This window comes from Mustela nigripes, chromosome 3 (genome assembly GCF_022355385.1).
Source record: "Mustela nigripes isolate SB6536 chromosome 3, MUSNIG.SB6536, whole genome shotgun sequence".
NCBI classification, from domain to species: domain Eukaryota; kingdom Metazoa; phylum Chordata; class Mammalia; order Carnivora; family Mustelidae; genus Mustela; species Mustela nigripes.
In genome coordinates, this window is record NC_081559.1 from 146559588 (window position 1) to 146579518 (window position 19931).

The following is a 19931-nucleotide window of genomic DNA, read 5'->3' on the forward strand; positions in this document are numbered from 1 at the left end:
AGAACAGATTATTTTGTTGATGTAAATTCCCTGAGGGTATGATCAAGAGGGTTTATGGCATTAATAAGATAGGTGACTGAAGGCATTTATGGTTTTGAATCTCTTCTGGTGTTTAAGCTATATAATCCTAAATTGGAAGATTTCTTATCTTCCATAATAAGAAATTTCTTATTTTCCCATGATAAATGAGATTATCACAATTTAAGCATCCTAAATTAATTTTAGGTGAATATTATGCTGGGTAACAAAATCTTTCATTGTGTACTATATGATTATAATTATACTTTATCTAATTTTATATAATTATTGGGAAGACTCTCTTTACTCTAAATTTTTCTTTTTTTTTTTTAAGATTTTATTTATTTATTTGGCAGAGAGAAATCACAAGTGGGCAGAGAGGCAGAGAGAGAGAGAGGAGGAAGCAGGCTCCCTGCTGAGCAGAGAGCCCGATGCAGGACTTGATCCCAGGACCCTGGGATCATGACCTGAGCCGAAGGCAGCGGCTTAACCCACTGAGCCACCCAGGCACCCCTAAATTTTTCTTTTATTTGTAAAAGATTCTTTTTTCATACTGACATGTACATTCCAGATTATAAACAAAAGCTTCCTTTTCCTATCTTTGGAGATGATTTTTAGAGCCAAAAATCTTTAAGATGTTTTTTGTGAGGTGAATCCTGGTTTTCAATTTGGGTTTTAAATGCTGTTTATAAAGGAATTGACTCTATTACAGTCAATGGTTAAGATTTGCTGTCTAATTCAAAACACTGAAATAATTCACCGATCTTAACACAGGCCAATATAGAGTTCGAAGAAGTCCTTCATCTAATTATTTTCTCTGGTTTCAATTAAAGACCTTTTTTTTTTTTTTAAAGATTTATCCGCTCATTTTAGAGAGAAAGAGGCAGAAAGAGAGAGAGAGAGAGAGAGAGAGAGAGCAAGCAGAGGGAGGGAGGAGGAAGAGGGAGAAGAAAAGAGAGAGAATCTTAGACTCCTTGCTGAGTGGTGAGTGTGGAGCCTACCTAGGGCTCAATCTCAGGACCCTGAACTCAAGACCTGAACTGAAACCAAGAGTCGGATGCCCAACAGACTGAGTCACCCAGGCAACCCAAAAGACTAAATATTCTGAAGCAGAATGTCTATTCTTTATAGAAGCTGAAAGATTTGAATTAAGCAAATATTCAAAGAAAAATTAGTGAAGTTGATATACTTCTGTTATTAAAGGAAAAGATCACTCTGGAGTTTATTGAACCCCACAATATATCATTATACTTGGTCAGAGTAAGATGCTATTTATCTACAAGGTCAAAAGAATTTGTTTTAAAATATTCTATCATCTTCTTAGGGAGCATGGATATCAGTGCAATAAAAAAACACTTTTTTTTTTACTTATGAATCAAATGCTTTGCTTATCAAATTTAATTTAAAATGTTCAAGTAAAAGGGATTATATTAAAAGTATAATAAAATTAATAAGATAATGTTAATTATAAAAATAATTTTAATAAATTATGTTTACTGATACTGTTTTCCATAATATTGAAAATGCCATGCCTTCTAAAAATTAAAGTCATTATAAAATATTATAAAACTTCTTACTTTAATATTAGGTGAGACCTAATTTTCTGAAACCCTGAATAATAATAAAGCTGAATTTACTGAGCCAAACTGAATTGGAAACTAAAGTCATTACATGCTAAAATTTGAATTATCTGCTATCAATTTTGCTAAAATTCTATTTTACTTAGTGGTCCACTCATAGCCCTTAGTACAGAAGATTTTAATCTCAACACTTTTAGCCACTGTAATGTGAGGAAACACCTATAAAATTAAGCTGCCTTTTGACTTCCCAAAGCTGACATATTTGCAATAATGACATCATTAAGAATATTTTTCCCATTGTGAGTCACATGATTTATTAACAAAGATATAGACTGCTTAGTATTAAAAGAGAGAATGATATTTTATAGAGTCATAGTCATATTGTCTGTATCATATTTGTAACATAAATCATTGCATGGTTGAGTAGTATTCTGAGAATTGGGATATGACAGTAATTTATGAACTTTCAGTGGCCTTTCTGTGGTCAATGGGAAAAAAAAATAATCAGTCTAACTTTGTCTAATAGTTAACATTCATTCTTCAGAGGTGACAGAAGAGCTTTGTTTTTTAATGGTCTTTACTTCAGACATTATAACCTCCTAAAAACCTCTACAGCCATGTGGTTACAACCCACTATATGAATGATGGCTGATTTATTTATTCCTTCATTTATTTATTTATTAAGCATTCAAACTGGTCACTGTGCTAAATCTGAAAGATATAAAGGCACACAGAATGTCTAGCAAAACCAGACTTTAAACAAAAGAAATGAATCTATTATGAATTGTCTGTGACAATTTTGAAGAATTAACTGTTTTTTTTAACAAACTAAAAACCCAAACATCTAAACTGTTTTTGCTTTTTAACAATGCAAAATGGTGAAAGTCTTACTGACTCGAGCAAATGTAAGATATATATTTGAAGTAAACACTTTCTTAATATATTACCACATTGAGAATAATACTAGTTTACTTTTTAGCTAGAACATACAATGTATTGAGATAATCTCATGCTGACCTCAGGTATTGTTTTAAAATAAAATCTAGTGTATGTTTAGGAAATAGAATTATAATTCAGTTTCTTGCACTTTTGGAGGAAGAGTACAAAAATCCATAACTAAAGAGCAGTAAACTTTACTCTAAAAATACCTAGAACACTGCTAAGTTTTTAGGCACATACATATATATTGTTTGCAAACATAAATGACAATCTTAAGAAAATATATTTCTTTCTATCCAATCTTGAATGTGGAAAAGGTTCACAATGGAAGGAAAAGAAAAGAGCTGGAGAGTTAGATCAGAGGTGTCAAAGCAAAAATTGCACTGGATTAAGCTGACAAACAAGAAAGAGTTTATTCAAGGTTATTGCAGTAAGGGAGAGGGACTAGAATGAAGTCTGGATTCAACTCCGTTGAAAGGAGGTTTTTAAACTTTGAGTTGAGAGGGAGACCACTGGCCCCTCATTTCCACTAATTTGTATTACCCAGTGGAAAAGTAAGTTTTCTCCTATTGTTGTGACAGAAGGTAGTTTTACCAGTTGAAGCAAGGTTGTAAATGAAATTAGGCTCCGACCCTCCCAAGGAGACTGGGGAATTAGGGGAGCTATCTAATTACCTTTTGGAAGTTGGCTCCCAGGTCCCAAAAACATTCCTGAGTTGTAAAACTGGCAAGAGCCTTTTCAGAAGACATTTCAGAGATTCAGAGAAATAATTTACAGGCATTAGGTAGATCTCTAAGAAAAGAAGAGTAAGAGGTTGAGAGTCAGCAAGAAGACTCGAAAGGTTAGTCAATCCCAGGGGAAATTTAAGGCCCTTTTGGTCATATGGCAGAGTAAAATTTGAGTGATATTAATAATTAAGTGTCTTTTAACAGTGAAATGGCAATAATAATTTTGATTCCAATATTGATTCTCTACATAATTACTTTTATATCCTGATAAGCCTGCCACTCCCGCTGCATTTCATTACCCATCTACGTACCTATATTGCAACTGCTAGCAATTTAGCCACTTTGAAAAAACAGGGTTCCAATGCCAATTATTATTTTTCTCAAACTGTCTTCATGAATTTAGTCAGTGTTTTAAGTTATTTTATTTGCTTAATTTAATGCAACAGTTTTAAAAGTTATCAGTGCCTTAGTATAAGTCACTGCTGCACGTGATAGGGGATTAAGTGTACATGAGATAAAATTTAGTGCCAAAAGGGAAACTGTGAGAAATTAAGAGCTTAAAAAGGAAATAGAAATTTTAAGTTGTTGGATCATTCTTCCAGTTACACCAAATCATATCACTGTAATGGAACTTAAATTCAGTGTGGTCAATTATGTATCGGATATAGACAAAATGTAAAGCAATGTCTACAAAATGTCCATCCATGTAATGCTTAAAAAAGTCACTAGTGTCACTAACTGATCCTTCTGGTTTTCTTACTTCAAGCTACCAAATACGTTTGAATTTCTCTGCACCCTTGAAGTTAGGCATGTATCCATATATCATGCTTTGGCCAATGAAATGTGAGAAATAGAAGTGGTGCTTGTCACTTCTGGATGAAAGCATGTAAGAGATGCATAATTTTCCATCATTTTATTCCTTTGCTGAGGAAATCATTACAGCGTGTGTTGATGTAGAGGCTTTATCTGCCTGCATTGTAAGTGGTAAAAGCAAGCTGACTTCTCTGCCAGGCAGCACTGACTATGTAGTTATAAGACTTGTTTTAAGGGTGCCTGGGTGGCTCAGTGGGTTAAGCCTCTGCCTTCAGCTCAGGTCATGATCTCGGGGTCCTGGGATCAAGCCCCTTGTCAGGCTCTCTGCTCCGTGGGGAGCCTGCTTCCCTTCCTCTCTCTCTGTCTGCCTCTCTGCCTACCTGTGATCTCTGTCTGTCAAATGAAAAATGAAATCTTAAAAAAAAAACTTGTTTTAAGCCACTGAGATTCTGGATTGTTTATTATTCCATTCTTACTTAATCTATCAGTTAATATCTTTGTTGTCTGACTGTTTTATAGATTCTTCTTAATTTTGTGTTTTTGAAAGTCAGACATAACAACACAACATCAGTGTCCTGAACGGAATAATCCAGCTGATATGTAAAATCAGTCCTTCTAAGAGTCTAGGATGCTTGTGCCAAATACAAGTAATCAGGTCAGAAAACATCTTTTTCCTGACTAATCACCCTTGAGAGTTATAATGTTCATTCCTTCTAGAAGAATTTGATGATAAACACTCAGGCTTCTTATGAAAGATTTTCTTAACTTCCAATCCCAGAAAGCAAGGGTTGTATCATTAGTCTTTCCTCTCTCAGAAAGCCATTGCTTTCTTTATTCAAATTATCTTTTTTCCCTGTGTTCCAATGAATCTTGGAGAATGACAGCTATAATAAAATTACAGAACACTTAGTTTCAATCTTTGAATACCATAATGGAGCATTCTTATTTCACATTTGCCTAGTTAAGAGGAACATTCACGTGGTCCTTCCCCATAGTAAAGAAAAGCTTCCCAAATGTGGATATTGTTTTCTCCTTTACAGCAGTGAAATTTAAAAAATTCTCTAACAGACAGCTGGAATATTGCACCCATCTAGCTAACTATATTTTCAGGGGTATTTTGCATTATACTATCTGGGATTATTCCAGAAAATAACTATCTTGGAAAAATCATGAAGATAGAATTTGTACAAAAAAAAAAAAATCCTTCCCCACAATTACCATATCATATATCCTCATGACAGAAATCTCACTTCCTCATAAGGCCATTTTTTTAAATGTTATTTTTAGACAACATAGATTATTTAATTTAAGTAAACACTAACCAATAACAAGACATAAAGAACAGTAAGGGCATGAAATGTTAACAGTAGGTAAAGACAGGCAAAGAAAACATAAAGCAAAAACATGAAAGAAAATAATACATAACAAATTTTGTTTTATGATTTGAACCCAATATTAAGTAGTTCCAAGTACCAATTTGATTTATAATTATTGAGTTTTTAAGGTCTGTTAACCTTATTATCTGGCCGTGTGGATGAGGATTATAGAAAAAAAAAAATGAGGCACAAGGTAAGTCATACACTTATTACTGGCAGAAAAAAAGTGAAAAAAAAAGAATATAAAGATAATTACAAGTAGAGAACAAATATATAAACATTCAGCATAAGGAGAAACAGAAGATTTTTTAGCAAACATAATAAAACATTAACATATGATCCCCTCACTGCTCAATTCCACAAAATATTTGCAAAGACTGAGAAATTTCAAGCTTTGCTGCTTTTTACAGAAGTCGTACAGGCAAAATAAGTGCTAGGATAAAATGGCATATGTACTATTAATAAATAATACATAAAGAGCAGTAGGAATAGGAATTCTTAACATTAGCAAGCTCTACACAACTTCCAATATAGGAAAGGACATAAGTGATCATTTATGAGAACTTAAGAAACATTGCAGATTGTACAGAAAAAATGAATAAATTTGTTTTGATTAAAGAAGTTATATTTTTGGTAATAGGTCATGCAATAAATAGCATATCCCCCAACTAGACTGCTCAGTATGTGAGCATGTATCTCACAGTGTTTCAAAGGGATTTAAATGAAAAAACTGAGAAAATCATCCTCCTAAATAATCTTACCCAGTTTTTCATGAGCAGATATTCAATAATCATGCAAATCGTTTAAGAAAGACAGATTTAGAACAGATCATGGGGAAATGAAATAGAACCTTTTATCAGTTTCAGAATTAAAAATAACATCACTCTGGAAATACCAGGAACACTGGGGAGAATATTTATGGTTTGTTTGTCTGTTTATTTATTTATTTATTTATTTATTCATACCAAATAAGGCGGATAAGGTGGAGCAAAAGCCAACTCAATTATATACTCAAGTATATACTCAAGAAAATCTAAAACAGGTGAAAAAGACATTACTATAAAATCAGGGGCATCTTAGGCCATTTGAAGGGCTAAATGGTAGGAAAAGGAAGTAGAAACAGAAGAAACAAGAGAATGACATGTAACTAATGTTAGCATCTTAACCCCAGATCGAACACTTGCAATTGTATCATAGATTATTTGGTTTGTTTTCTGCCAAATTTCTCCAGCTATGCTGATGAAAATTCTAGAAGCAACTGAATCACAAGAGAAAAAATAAGAGAAAAGAAAATTGTAATGACTAGGGAACAGCAAATATCTCTTTTGCTTATGTTGAGATCCAAGTAGGTAAGTCTACCACTCTAGGGAGAAATTTTTATTTATTTATTTATTTGTTTGTTTGTTTATTTATTATTTTTTTAAGTTTTTTTTTCCCATTTTTTTTTAAAAAAAAATTTTATTTATCAGAGAGAGAGAGAGAGATTGAGTGTGTGCTCACAGGCAGGCAGAGGCAGAGGGAGAAGCAGGCTCTCTGCGGAGCAAGGAGCCCAATGCGGGACTCCATCACAGGATGCTGGGATCATGACCTGAGCTGAAGGCAGCAACTTAACTGACTGAGCCACCCCTGCGTCCCAAGGGAGAAGTTTTTTAAAAACTGTATATATAAACTGAGAAAAACATAATGATGAAAATGACAACATAGAAGCTAACTAACTATTCAAGATCTAATAGGAACTACAGGAAAGAAATTTCTAATGTATCGTTGAAAACTACATTTAAAGAGTTGGAATTGATTGACTAGAGAAGGAGGATATTGAAATCATCTTCAAGTGATCAGAAGATATTAAAAAAATAGTAACAAGCTATAAGATGTTTTTAAACATAAATAACTGCAATTGCAGGTAAGAGATTCAGTGTCTATATAAGAGATATGTATGGAGAGGAAGACACTGAGGAAGAAAACATTGCCTTCTGATTGGAAATAACAGAACTTTTTGAATCTATAAAAAAAAATTTAACAGAAGGGAAGACAGTAGGTGCTCTGTAGTATAAAAAAATAAAATTTCTTACACATAATCAAAAGGAAAGGGGGAAGAAGAAGCACAATCTTAAGGATAATGTTTTCCTGCAAAGGCAGAAATACTGAAGAACCTACATGCATTTTAAAAAGACAAGAAACTAAATTTCATAAAAGGAAGAATGAGATAATTGAACTAAAGGCAATAACATTAGAGACTCCTGGTTCTATTAGAATTATTTGTGCATGAAGAGAAATTATAATACATAAAAAATATTTCATTATAAATATATGAGGATAAAATATTTATTTGAGATGAAAATTCTTCTAAAGTTATAAAATCCTGTCAAAATGCAAGAATATATTATTATTACTGTCACAAATGGATTCCTTTTAAATTATAGTTACAGCGCTTCAGATGTCAAATATTTTGGGGAATGAAAATGAATAAGAAAACCAAATGAAAAAGCCTAAGGAAAAATATATTCCAGACAAGTTTTGCGAGATATTAGTTGGCATGTAACATGTCAGAAATAATTGGAATACTAAACTATCCAAATGCATTGCAGTTAAAATAAAATGGAAACCAATGTATTTATTTCTGAAAATGCTTAAATGACATATAGTAATTTCTGTATTTTACAAGCCCTGACATAAAGTAATTTCTATATTTTACATGAAAATGAATTGAGATTTTCAACTTGCAAACATGTTTAGTCTCTTGACTCTGTACTAATTTTGCCATTAATTTGAAAATACTTATTAACATTCCTCAACCCTAATATTGTTAAGTATGTATATGTGTGCATGTGTGTGTACACACACACATGTGTGAGTGCATGTGTGCTAGCTCCTTACATCGATAGTTCATAAAAACTAGCCTTTTGGGGCGCCTAGGTGTCTTAGTGGGTTAAGCCTCTGCCTTCGGCTCAGGTCATGATCTCAGGATCCTGGGATCGAGCCCCGCATCAGGCTCTCTGCTCAGCGGGGAGCCTGCTTCCCTGCGCCCCACACCCCCCGCACTGCCTGCTTGTGATCTCTCTCTTTCTCTGTCAAATGAATAAATAAATAAATAAATAAATAAATAAATAAATAAATAAATCTTTAAAAAAAAAAAAGTAAAAAAAAAAATCTAACCTGTCTTAAACCATTGCATTCACATTAAAAGCAAAATTCTAGTGTATTGACTTCACTGAATCCAGAAAAAAAAAATACTTTAATAGTACTTTTTTTTTTTTTTTTCCACAATAGCCCATTTTGGCCTTCCAAATATAGATTTATGACAAGTTATAATTATGAGTTGTTCATCTAAGGTCTTGAAGCTATTTAATAAAGAACAAGGACTTTACCCAAGGATTCAGATCCCCTGTTCATTGCTTCTTTTTCAACACCAAAATGTCATTCATCTCTTGGTTTCAGTGATACCCAACTACAAATTTATTAACTTCTGTTAAGATAAAATATTTGTAAGTGAACTTGACATTGAGATACAGAAATATATCAACCAGACAAAATGATTGAGCAAACTGCATATTATCTCTTTATAGAAAGGGAAGAAAATTTAATTCAAAGGTCATCCATCTTTGGTATATTTGCCGATAGATTAATTTACTTAATTCTTAATGGTGCTATCATTTATTAAAATTAGAGTGTATTCCTTTAGCACTATGATAGCAGAACTGGGTAAGGTAGATGATACTGTGAACATATTACACATACCTCATTTGATTTTGACCTTTAAAATAAAAACCAGGTATCATTTTTGTCTCAATTTTAAAAATAAGGGAAGTGAAATTAAATTATTTTAATTTAGACTAGTAATCCTAAATCTGGTTTTGTATATAGTGAAATGATGAAGCTTGGCTAAGGGGAAGTAAATAAGAATATAGGGAGAATCCCAGACACCGGTAAAGCAACTCTTACCTTTGAAGCAAACCACACAGAGCTATCTTTACTACGGGAAGCATTTTAAGATCATTAGTGCATCACAGCGAGTACTGGGTATCTTCGTTTACACCTCCAGATCCTCTCTCCACTTTTCCCTTCCCTGCTTCATGTCATGAGAGGTGAATCAGTATATGGTTTACATTAGTAAACTTCTTTGCCCTCTGCCTTTTCACTGGGTTCAACCGAGAGCATTAAGAGGATGGAGAGTGAGGTCTAGAAATGTCTTCCTCCAGTTCACGAGTGCAGACAGGGGTCTGCCTGAGGCCCCTAGTAAGAGGGCAAAGCTTCAGCCATGCAGTCCTCTCCACACAACAACCTCTGATTGTGTGCTCCAGTCATTTGTTTTCTCTCCTCACTCTGTCGTGTCACTGCTGCCCATCAGACACTACGCTGAGGGTGGGTGATGGTCCAGTGAGGCCCGAGAAAAGACTGGTAGACAGAGATCAAGACACAGGTTTATGGGCGAAGTAATGTACAGGACAGCCAGGAGCAGCCAACTGACAAAGCATTCTCTGCTGGGATCTGCATGCAGCAAGTTCTTACAACCTAGCAACTTAGCCTAGCTAATCTTTGTAGCCTTCCCCTCCTTACAGGGCCAGCATGACCAGGAGATCAAGGCCTACCATCTGGGTACTATTTTTTTTTTTTTTTTAAGATTTATTTATTTAAGAGAGCACAGAGGGAGAATGAAAAGAAGAAGCAGACTCCCTGCTGAGCAGAAAGCCTGATGCTGGGCTCCATCCCAGGACCCTGAGATAATGACCTGAGCCCAAAGCACACACTTGACTGAGCCACCCAGGTACCCTGGACACTCTTCATTACCAAGGAGAGGCACCAGGTTGGTGACCCCTGGAACCCCTGACCTTGGACACTAAACATATTACTCCACATATCCTGCTTGATGGGAATATGGAGGGAGGAGGGGATCTCTACATCCTTAAGACAGAGACTAACAAGGGCATCAGGTGTGTCTGCACAAACTAGTTATCCAGCACAGACCATATACCTGGCTTGAAGCCCACTGGGTTAATGACTTCCTCTTTTTACTGCTTTACCTCTTACAGATTCCTCTACCTTGAGCAGACTTATGTGAATATTCATTTTCTTAAACGTTTCCTAAAACGACAATTTTTATTATATACCAGCCATGATCCTGAGTGATATACAGTAGAAGAAAGTTGAAAAAAGTGTTCTAAACTCCTTAAGGACAGAAAACTATGGGTTTTTTGTTGTTTGTTTTGTTCTGTTTTTTTGCTTGGAGGTCTCACCTATGTCTAGTACACAACAAGAAATCAATACATTATCTTGCTGTTCAAGTCACACCTCTAATTGGGATCTGCTTTGGTTTAGGTGGGATGCTTAAAACTTCAAATGATAGAGAGTAAGCCTGTTAAAATAAGTCCATTAAGATCATGATATCTTTATAATTTATGTAAATAATACAAAGTGGACATTTTACAAATATGTATGTCAAGATACCAAAAAAACACACTGAAGCGTCTTATCAGCATTATAGTTGAATCATAGCATAAATATCATCTGCTAATTAATTAGATACATTGCAAGGTTAATATCTGACATTATATAGGAATCATACCCCTTTTTAGAGCAGGTCCTTTACCCTGCCTCCACTGTTCTAAGATAAGGCCTGCCATAAGATTAGAACATTGATCCAAACAATGTTTTATCCTATTACTATTCTAGAGTAGTAATGGAACTGTGTAATAATTCTCATGGGTGTTTTGAAATGAAATGTTATTGAAATTGGTATGTGTTAGATTAGGGAAGTATAAGGTACAAGTTTCACGTCTATGCCATCATTAAATTAATTAGAAATTTTTAAAAGCATCTTTATATTTAAATATTCTTGAATGAAGTTCGGATTTTCAATTCAGTACATGTAAAATTACTTTTTTCCTTATTTTTGCTTATTTTTCCCACTTATGTTTTGAAAAACTGGTTAATTCAATTTTCCAAGATCAAGCATTTTTTTACTGATATACACTCAAAGAGAAATACTTCTTTAAACTCACAAATGAATATTTTAACCTTTCATGATGGGAATATTTATCAGGAATCTGACATGAGTTTTTAGAAACTTTGGGAAATTGAAAACCTTTTATGATATAATCCTATCATAAGTGTGTATCAATTTAAAAAATACCATTTCCAAGTAAAGCTGAGAAAAATGAAAAAATACAGTAACCTAATTTCATTGACAAGTAGTCACACCCTTGGAAGTTTATTTTTCTTTAAATTTAATTCTTTAAGAAATAACTCAAGTAAAAAATATATTCATAGTTCCCCAAATCCAGCAATCCATAGGCTATGATAATGTGGAAAATATCTCATTACAGACATCTAAACATGCTGAATAAAATAGAACAAAATCTATTTTAAATGCATAGCTGAACTCAGAAAATATGAGATAAAACTTCATGTCTCAGTAAGAAGAAAGATCTGACAACTAGACAAGCAGGCACTTTGTTTGAACCTGTGGCTAGATTGGTTATGGGTTTGGGAGGAAGGGAAAATATTATCTATACCCATTGCACAAGGTACATATTTTCATATTCATTCACATGAATTTGTAGTTTTTAACTTTTTTAAAAATTTTTGATTTAATTATGAACTCACATGCATTATAATACAATGTCATAAGCAGGCTATTGCACTGATACAGTCAAGGCAGAGAATATCCATCACCATAAGGATCTCTCATGTTGTCATTTAATTCATAAAGTCTCTTCTACCCTGCTACCACCCATTCTTTCAAATGTGGTTACCACTAAATTGTAATTCATTTCCATAATTTTGTCATTTCAAGACTGACTCTTAAATAAATTGAATCATATAGTTTCTAACCCTTTGGGATCACTTTTTATTTATTTTATTATTTATTATTTATTTTTATTTATTTTATTTATTTATTTTATTTTACTTAATTCTATGTAGACTCATCCAGGTTACTGCATGTATCAATAGTTTATTCATTTTTATGGTCAAAGAGTATTAGAATATATCATAGTTCATTAAATCATTATCCCATTAAAAGATAGTTGCACTGCTTTTAGTTTTTTGTTATTATGAATAAAGTGGCTATAAACATTCATGTACAGAGAGCTGGGTGAGCCTACATCTTTAATTGTCCAGGAAAAATGACTAATAGTGTAACTATTGAATAGTATAGTGGTTGTGTGTTTAGTTTCATAAAAAAATGACTATAGTTAACAATAAAGTACTGTGCACTTAAAAACTTGTTAGTGGGTAGCTTTGGTGTGCCTGGGTGGCTCATTCATTTGAGTGTCTGACTCTTGGTTTTGGCTCAGGTTATGATCTCATGGGTCCTGGGATCAGGGCCCCATGAGGCTCCACGCTCAGTGGGGATTCTGTTTGAAGATTCCCTCTAGTCCAAATCACACATTAATCCTCTCTCTCTCTTTCAGATAAATAAATAAATCTTTTCTTTCTTTTTTTAAAGGTAGATGGCATGTTAAATGTTCTTACTACAAAAAGATGTAACAAAACTAACAAACAGAGAAAAACCCAAAGAGATGTAAGGAGACTTTTGGAGTGATGACGGTAACAAGAGTGCGTATACACGCCCAAACTCAGTGAATTGTTTATATTAATTATGTGCATTTTGTTTTGCTTTGTTTTGTTTTAATACCATTGATACACAATGTTACATTAATTTCAGGTGTACACTTAGTGATTTGACTATTTTATAAATTAAGCTATGTTCACTGCAAGTGTAGTTAACGTCTGTCCTGTTACATCACTATTACAATGTCATTTACTGTATTTTTTATATTGCCTTTTATTCCCATAATTCATTCATTCCGTAATTGGAGACCTGTATCTTCCATTTTCCTTCACCCATTTTGTTCATCCCCTCCCCCTCTCTTTTCTGGCAACCATCAGTTTGTTTTCTGTTTCTACAGGTCTGATTTCTTTTTTCTTCTTTATTCTTTTTTTTAATTTTTAAAAATTTTTTTAGATTCTATTAATGAGTGGAATCATATGGTATTTGTCTTTCTCAGTCTGACTACAAAGCGGTAATCAAAATAGTATGGTACTGGCACAAAATAACTCAGATCAATGGAATAGAATAGAAATCTTAGATGTAAACCCAAGATTATGTTGTCAATCTACAATAAAGGAGGCAAGAATATACAATGGGAAAAGACAGTCTTTTCATTAAATGGTGCTGGGGAACTGGGCAGCTACATGATCTCAGGGTTATGAGATCAAACTCTGCACTGGGTGTGGCGACTGCTTAAGATTCTCTCTCTCCCTCTCTTTAGGTCCCTCCCTCCCTGCTCCCTCAGGAAAAAAAAAAAAAAAAGAAGAAAAAAAAGAAAAGAAAAGAAAAAAGGCAGATCTGAACCAATTTTTTCCCCAAAAAACACATGTGAAATGGCCAGCATGTACCTGAACTATGTTCTACATCATTACTCATCTGGGAAATGTATTCAAAACCACAATGAAATAACACTATCACATTCTAGAATGGCTAGAATCAAAAAGACAAAAAAGCAACAAGTTGGTGAAGATGTGGAGAAAAAGGAACCCTCTTGCACTGCTGGTGGGAATGTACAGTGGTACAGCCACTGTGGAAAATAGAAATACCTGTTGATCCAATAATTCCACTATTAGGTATTTATGCAGAGAAAACAAAAACATTAACTCAAAAAGATGTATATTTTTGCAGCATTTTTTACAACAGCCAAGGCATGGAAACAACCTGAAGTGTTCATCAGTACATGAGTGGGCAAGTAGGATGTGGTATATATACATAATGGAATATTATACCACCATTAGAAAGGATGAGATAAAGCCATTTGAGAAAATATGAATAGACCTAGAGAGAATTATGCTAAGTGAAATATGTCAGATGTACAGGTATTTTTTGTTAAGCAATTATACCTCAATAAAGTTGGGGATAAAAAAAAAGATAGAAATTGCTAAGCTGTTTGTCCAGAGTGGCTCCACTGTGTTTCATACACATACCAAAAACACTTTAGTAAACTAGTTTTGTTGCATGTTTGCCATCATTTGCTGTTATCACTATTTCTTTATATTAGCCATCTGGATAGGTGTGCAGTGATGGTTCATTATGGCTTTAAATTGTATGCTTAACCTCTTTTCATGGGCATAATTTTCCATCCGATGTTTTCTTCAGAGAAATATCTTTTCATGACTTTTGTCCACCTGAAAGGAATTTTTTTCTTTTTTCTCTTCCTTCTTTTGATATATTTTTTAATATAGTTGACACACAATATTACATTAGTTTCAGGTCTAAAACATATGGATTTAACTTCTCTATATGTTATGTTATGATCACCACAAATGGAGATACCATCTGAGTTTGTAGAGCTTTATCTGTTCTGAGTGCTCATTCTATGTCAGATAAGTGTTTTGCAAAAATTTCCTTCTTTCACTATTTGATTTTTCTTTTCATCCTCTTAATAGGGTCTTTTCACAGAACAAAAGGTTTAATATTATGAAATTCAATTTATCAACTTTTTTATCTTTTATAGATCATGCTTTTGGTGTCAAATAGAATTCTTTACTTGGCTCTGGATTCCAAATATTTTCTTTATCTCTTTTTTTGTTTGCTTTTAAAAACATTTATAGTTTTATGTTTTATTTTTAAGTCCTTGATCTACTTTGTGTTATAGCATTTTTAGTCATTGCTCTCTGTATCTAGTAACCCAGGAGGGATGGAAGTCAAGATTTTCCATTCTGTCTCTGTTCACACCTAAGGGGTTGGGCTCCTTGTCAATCCTGGGTAGAAGTGAAACTTCTGGCTTCTCACAGGTTTACCACTGATTTTAACACATACACACACAACCACTATGTGTTTGTATTTATAATAACTAAAAAGATAAATAAAATGAAACTCCAATATATATTTTATTTTCAAAAAGTGTTCTATTTTTTAAAGAGCGAAATAAATTATCTAGAATTAAAGCCCACCTCATTGAAATTTGAGATACCACCACAGATGCTGTAAACTGCAATTTAGAGTAAGCTAAAGAGAGATTATATATTCTAAATGATAAAGCTGAGGTAAATATCCAGAACTGATTATAGGAAAATAAGGAGATAGAAAATAATCAAAAAAGAGGTTAAGAGTGTTGGGGTTCATTATCAAAGGAACAAGACTGAGACAAAGTGAAAGTTATGCAGAATTTTATTCTATGCCAAGCATTAGAAGTCAGACTGACTGGCCAGGGCCATCTCCAAAGACAGCGACCCTGTCCTGATCTCACAGTGGTTTTATAGGGCATAACCGCAGACCCAAGGTAAGTGGCTTCTACTATTAAGGTGTTTACTCCCAGAATCGATACCCGGAACTGATACCAGGAACTACTGGGGTGTTTATTCCCGGAATGAAGACCGTGGATGTAAACAATATGGCTACCTAGGCAATATGGAGTCAGCCTGGCTAAGCAGGCCCTAATAGTTAAACAGGTTTTAATTAAATCGGCCCTAACATTTCCCCCTTTTCTTTGGAGATTAATTCCTAGCCTCTCCAGATTTATGTCTTCCTGTTATAAGAGGTTATATTGAGTTTGTAGGACTAACATTTTTATTGCCCCCATTTTTTTTTTTTTTTTTTTTTTTTGTACAAATGACATTAGGGCGTTAATACCCAGAAGCAGTATTTCTTTCCCAGGGCTACGCAGAGCCCCTTCTTTTTTAGGAATAGTATGTTAAGTCCTCTTTTATTAAAGCTGCAGTTCCTATTGTTGTGGACCCTGTTATCCCTACCACAACTAGTGCTGTAATTAGGATGGGAACCACACGCTTTGTCTGTTTTATCCCGCAGTAAGATGTTGGAATCTCTCAGGTACTCCATAGGTTGACAGTAAATGGTCCCTTCCAACAAGGCTTCAAGTTTCCCACTTGGTGGTGGTGTATCCAAACCAAGTCTCCAGGTTGGTAAGGATGTGGTTTTATTTCCGTCTCCATCTCAGTGTAGACAGCTCGGATCTCTGTGTGGGCTCTTTTTTAAGACAGATTGTAGGCCTGCAGTGAATGGAGTACAGACTGATCAGTCATTTCTGCTAGGACAACCTCTTGCAGCTGTGGGCAGAGTAGAGGGGGTCTCCTGAACATTATTTTAAATAGGGTAACCTTGTTTAAGTAGAATGTACATTGCACCCTAAGGAGGGTGAAGGGAAGAAGACCCACCTATCCACTGCCAGTCTTTAGAATTAACTTTGTCAAGGCTTCTTTAAGAGTCCTGTTTATTTTTTCTACTTGTCTGGAGTTCGGGTCAGTAGGCTTAGTGTAGTTTTTAATTAGTGCCCATGTGCTTTCATTGCTGACACCCGATACCCTTTTTCCTGCAGTATCTGTAAGAGAGCTCTCGTCCCCCGTAAGCATGACTCATAGTCCTCAGTGGCTATCTCTGCTATTCCCACTAACTCAGTCAGATTCTTCCTTCAAATCCTTCAATTTTCTGAAGTTCCCTCCTTATATCTGGGGCTGACGGACTGGCAAAAGCAAGATCGTCTAAACAAGCTATTGTGCAATTTCTCTGAAGTTTACCTCAAGTTGTCTAGCTTAGGTAAACAAACATTTAAAGACAACAAAATCTAGAACTTAATATCAACAAAGGTGTGTTACTGAAACAATTTTTTTTTTCACTAGAATAACCCTCATTTCCAGAGATAGACAAATCAGGACTAATTTATTTGAAAAACAAGTCCAGTTTTAACAAACTTGGCCTAATTATTTACATAAGCTCAGCAAGAACAGTGAGTGATCATATAGATCTTTTAGAATCTGCTTTGCTGGAACTTTTTATAAGGAATCTCTAGGTTGAATTTGTAATAGCCATTCCAGGCCAGAAGCCAAGCCATATACTTGTCATCAGATATGCTTGCAATACCATTCAGTTTGGGTGAATTCCTCTTCCTGGGTCTCCAATGTATCCTGAGGTTCCTGCACATGCCAGGAAGTAACATTCTTTACTCACCTGGTGAGGCTGCTGGGAACTCTGTAAGCAAGGTATCAGGCCAACAGTTTTAAGGGGCTTTACAGCTCCAGGTTTTATAAAGTCAACCTTAGTTCCTTTAAGCTGTCTGGTCATATCTGAGTCTTTTTCAAATATGACATTCCAGTCAAAGCCTTGGTAAAATGACCAGTGTTTCCAATGGTGCCCTGTTACAAGGAGAACAGATTCTTATTAAATTTATGCAAATGACTGATTGTCATGGAAGAAAGAATATTTACTGAGACCTTTTGAGTTTTAGACCCTTCAGATAGAAAAGTTGAATGCCTTGATTTGTTTATAAGTGAATATTTTTACATTTTTGTAAGTTACAGATAACTTAAGAAAAGTTTGCCTAGTCTGGAAGTGTAAACATTACAGAGCCAGTAATGTTTAAAATAAGACAAAACATTAATAGACATAACATTACAATCTTTCAGTTCATCTAGTCCCATGTTACTAATTCTGGTTTAGTTAGAATGCAACTCTTACTTCTGGAAATTCTTACCCATTTCAGTTCCAGGATTTCAACATATCAAAGACCTGTATTTGTCCTGAAAGTCTCCCATATGAATTTCCTTTAAGGCGGAATTCATTTTACAAGAGAATTAAAACAATTATAAATGACAAAAACTCAGAATAGATATGATTAATATCAAGTGATGACCCTATCAAAACATTAAAACTTTAGGAAATGTATAGAACTTCTAGAGTAGTTACAGCATTTACCCAAATATAACCTAAGGTTTATCATTGGTTTAGCAACACCTCCTGAGTAACTTTGCATATCAAGGGAAAGCCTAATGAATCAAAGAGATCTCATTTACAATTCTGAGTGGGCGAAGAGAAAACCATTTACATTTTCTTAGAACCATCTCAATCTCTAATGAAGACTAAATATTAACCAATTGTGAACTGTTACAACAGAATTCTTAGAAGGCAAATTTATGAATCAGTTAAGCATAAAACGTGTTTACTGTAAGGAGCTATTTAGCCAAAACACTTCCATCCAGGTTAAACAATAACCTTGTTGTTTAAGCCTTAAACTTGTCCCTGCCGCCATTCCCCCAGGTGACTTACTTAAAACAAGTCCTGGAAACCAGTCCCAGGTAACAAACCCCAAATACCAGGGTGGGTCAGGCCAGGTAGAGACATCTGATCAGTGGGGAGGACACATACTGTCTCCCTAGTTACCAAGGAGTATGGGCCCCGCCCTCTGGGCACCTTTTGGATGCCAATTCTGACCAAGGTGATAGGCTGGTTCAAATATGTATTAGGGTAAATTGTAATTCAGTTGGTTACTTATGGGTGACCTAACATGACTGTGCAGCTCTCTCTTTGTGTTACAATTTCATTGACCACCTGTGTGTGGCCAGGCCCAACTGCATGGCCTTTGCCCTTAAAAGCTAGTCTGTGAAGCAGAGAGAGGTCACCCTCTCTGTAAGAGGCACAGCCCCGATCGTTCAGTCTGATTCTTGATGCTTGGTGTGGAATAAAGCTTTGCTTGACCTTTGCTTTTTATCAGTCCTGCTCATTTAATCACGGACCCTTTATTGGGGGATCTAACATTTACCAACAGATTTCAAAAGCACAAACCTAGTTCCAGCAACCAATGCTTTAGCATTTTATCCCATTTGGTTAAGACCTAGATGTCCAACAAATTTATTTCCATTGTCATCCAAGCAAAACTTCAAAGTTTCAGATTACCAAAGACTTTAACAGCTACTTTAACAATTACCCATTAAAATTTTGAGTCAGACAATTAATCATCAGTTCAGTTATTTCTTTGCTAACAGATTTTAACAAATAACATGAGCTTATTTGGCCTTTAGTAAACTTTGATTGAAGTTTCACTTTTGCTGCTGTTAACTTTAAAGACATGTCTATCTTAATTAAACCAATAAACTTAACTTAGTTCAAATACTGATTTACATTTCACATGAACCCACTCCACTTTTAATGTTTACCTGAGACATGGGTGGGAAGATCTGGAGTGGGGGGATGTTAGGTCCAGGGGCTGCTCTTCTTGCTCCTTGACAGTGAAGAGAGAAGGAACTGTGGTGCAGGAAGCACCAAGGATGGTCTAGAGGCCAGTTGTATAGGCCACACCCAAGTTGGTGCAGAAACAGAAGGGGGAGACAGAAAAACAAAGTGCTGGGGCACCTGGGTGGTTCAGCGGGTTAAAGCCTCTACCTTCCGCTCAGGTCATGATCCCAGGGTCCTGGGTGAGCCCCACATTGGGCTCTCTGCTTGGTGGGGAGCCTGCTTCCCCCTCTCTCTCTGCCTGTCTCTTTGCCTAGTTGTGATCTCTGTAAAATAAATAAATAAAATCTTAAAAAAAAAAAAAAAAAAAGAACAAAGTGCTGCCAGAAGGCAGAGAAAGGATTCCCAGTTTTAGAGAGTTTTCCTGGGTAAACCTTGTCACCCAACTGGGTGAGTTTACCTTGAAAATCCTTGAAATGCTAGAGAATAAGACTTAGGGGTGTCACAGGTCCCTTACTCT